Source organism: Pinus tabuliformis, chromosome 6 (assembly GCF_031772625.1).
Source record: "Pinus tabuliformis cultivar Carrire ecotype Pingquan chromosome 6, CPIR1, whole genome shotgun sequence".
NCBI lineage: Eukaryota > Viridiplantae > Streptophyta > Pinopsida > Pinales > Pinaceae > Pinus > Pinus tabuliformis.
This window is the reverse complement of record NC_142292.1, coordinates 1,239,152,245-1,239,155,747: the sequence shown is the minus strand read 5'-3', so window position 1 is coordinate 1,239,155,747 and position 3,503 is coordinate 1,239,152,245.

Below are 3,503 nucleotides of genomic sequence, written 5' to 3'. Positions count from 1 at the left end.
TCCTTACCAAGGTGGGGTATAAAGAAGGAAAACTTGGTGTTAATGGCCAAGGAATGACTCAACCATCGGAAGTTGTACAAAGGCCTCGATTTGCAGGATTGGGGTACATTGAAGGAGAGTGTTAGAAGGCAACAAAAGAAAGGGGTTATTCAGATAAAGAATCCAAACCATTGTCAAAACCATCGAGAAAAGAGGATGATGTAAGCACTTCACAATCTTCCCATGAGAGTGAGCATTGTAGAAGAAGAGCTAAGGAAAGTTGTAACAACCCTCGTGAAAATTTCATGTAATAAAAGTTAATAAAGACAACATAATAACCACGGTTGATGGGACACTTATTCCAAGCTGAATGTTGGGCAAGACATCCTAGTGTGGGTGTTCATTTGGTTATTAATGGCTAAGGAAATTGGCAAAGGAAATGGTTAAGGCTTTGGAAATGCAAATGGCATTTTTGGCACATTTATTTATGAAAATAATGGAAATTAGGAGAAAAGGGAGGTGAAAGGTCACAGGTTGCAAGTGAGGATGAAATTAAAGGAAAATAATGGAAAATGAAGAAAATAGAGGCCTTGGTGGATTGAGTTACTAGTCCTGGAGCCTTGGTTGGACAAACGCTATAGAGCCTGTCAACAACTGTGGGTTAAGTTACTAGTCTTGGAGCCTTGGTTGGAAAAAACACCCTGGAACCTTGGAAGGCTTGGATAGAGACTAATTTGGTGATGGTTTGGTGATGTCTGACCGTGAGGTGGAATCACTGTTTGATGGGTTGAGGTAGTTCGACTCTGGAAGCCCTGGATGGTTTTGGATTGATGTGCTTTATGAGATCCCACATTCATGCTTGGAATATGCCACGAGGGTGACTGGCTGAAGAGAGTTTTGGCTCAGCTCTGTCGATGGTCTGGTGGTTCATGGAAGTCCCACAACTAGTTGGCCATTGCATCAATAATATGAGGTTATTTCTCCTTGCTATTTTATGAGTATTATACAGGTTGATATGTGGATCGTATGGCTGTGATTTCCTTGGCATTTATGTTGCTATTATGTTGGTTATGTATGTGTTTTATGACAGTCGCTATGTATGGATTTCATCATGCTTTTACTTATAAACGAATGAACAACGTATCTATGACCTAATGGATGAAATGGAAGCTAATGTGTTGAGGCATCAATGCTTATTATCAATTCTCAAATGAATATGAGACCCCTGTGCTTAGATCTATCAGTTACACCCATAGATTACATATGCATAATATGTTTGACGAAATGCCTGTCATGGCTAGTAGAGGTCCAGTCAAGGTCTTATTCAAGTAATTTCATTTGTATTTCCATTTCTATGTTATCTTATTGTTCTAAGAGTTTCATTCAATTCTGGATAGTGACCTGGGATCTAGGGCTAAAAGAGTGGCTTAAATCATCGGGACGTTGGCACAATACTGTGCAATTTAGTCCCTGGACGTTGGCATGCCTTGTCACAAGAGCATCTAGAGCCTCCTGGATTTTGTCATGCCCATATCATGGGAACATCCGGGGGTCAAGTGGTCTAAAATCTGAGTGGGACCCAGGGGTTGATTGGCAGAAAGGTTGGGATGGTTCCTGAGGGTCCTAATGCTGATGTTAAAGGTTTGTATGGTGTGCTTCTGTCGGTTCCACTTCCTTAATATGACTTAGGAGGTTGAATCATATCATAATGGCCTCTCGTCGCATGTTTACGCCGGTTGGCTGGTTACTTGATTAGATGTGGGAGGAGGGTGTTACAGAGTGGTATTAGAGCATGGTTCACCCCTCATACTGGATGGGTTGGGTGTGTTGGTCATGAATTAGGTCGTTTTCATATGTGTTTCATGTGTTGTGAGACCATGTTCTTGTTGCATTTTCATGGTGTTGATAATGGTTGTAGTGATGTTGCCATGTGGAAGTTGATGGTGTTGTTGTGGAGTGCATTGTCAGAGTATATGACTGGTTACATGTTACTACCTATTGCTACAAGTATTGCTTGTTTATGCTTGGTTATATGTGTTTATGCGTGTGTGTGTTCCATGTTTAGGCTTGTGTGTTGTTCGCATATGTGTTGGTGTATCGTCTACGTTTATGGTTGTGCTTTGTCTACATAAATTGGTATGCTTGATGTAGTCATGCATGAGGTCATGGTATGTGTGGTTGACATGGTCGTGCATCAGTGATTGGATTCTAACTAAAATGATGGCTATAAGGTTACATGCTTATGAGTCATATTTCTATATGTTATTGTGACTATGTTATACATGCATTACATTGATTTGTTGATCTTGCAGATGAGATATCCTCCCTGAACTATGCTAAGGTACGTTGGTTTATTGTGATTTCGTTTTAGCTCACATGATATACCTTGCAAGAAGAATATCAAAGATGACTAGCAAGATGGTAGACTACAGCTCTCGAGACTCTGCCTATGGATTAGATGAGCAGCATGGTGTTGGGCACTCTTCTGATTTAGCAGACACACTGAGAAGCTTAAAGGCAGAAATAACGAGTTGTAAGGTAGACAATGAAAGAATCATACATGCACAGGAGAGACAAGCACAGGTAAATGCAGTAATACTTCAGAGTTTGTCAGATTTGTAGCGACAGGGACCACATCAGATTAGCCATGAACAAGAGGACATAACTAATGGGGAATATGGTAGTAGGTCTCGTGGTGGTCACAGGTCAAATAGAGACAACACAGTGGGATATGGAATATTGTTTGACACTCCGGATAGGAGAGGTGATGGACACAGGTACTATTCTAGTTCTAGTTTAGATAGGCACTACGATCGTCATCATTATCATCCTTACAGGAGGAGTGATAACGGATACTTTTCATATGAGTTTAAAAAAGCAAAGCCTCCTACTTTTGATGGAGATATGAAGAAATCGCAGGTTGCAGAGGCATGGTTGATTGCTATGAAGAAGTTCTTCAGGTTGCGTGACTATTCAGAGAACATGAAAGCCATAGTAGCTACATTCACTCTCAAAGTAAAGTAAATATTTGGTGGGAGGATGTGAAGAATGTCAGATGTATTCATGAGGAGGACTTGACTTAGAATGAGATTGAGAGGCTATTCAAGAAGAAGTATCTATCAGAGAGATGCTTTGATGATAGGGCAAAATAATTCTATGAGCTAAAGATGGGGTCTATGATAGATGATGAGTACACTAGCAAGTTCTTCGAGCTACTGAGGTATCTGCCTTGCCTCACAGAGGAGAAGTCCAAGGTTCAAAGGTTCATTAGTGGATTACTAGTTCAATTCAAAGACAAGATTAAGTTTGATGAGCCTATATCATTGGAGGAGACCATCCAAAAGCTAAAGCATTGCTATGAGCAATCGAAGCATAGATCTGACGCTAAGCCAAATTGGAAAGGTAATGCAAAGAACAAAGAAAAATTGGACAAGAAGTGAGAAAGACCTCAGGGTACAGGCAATAAAGAGAATGTAGCATCATCTAAGAAGTTTAATGCATTTGATAGAGGATAGGGACATCGA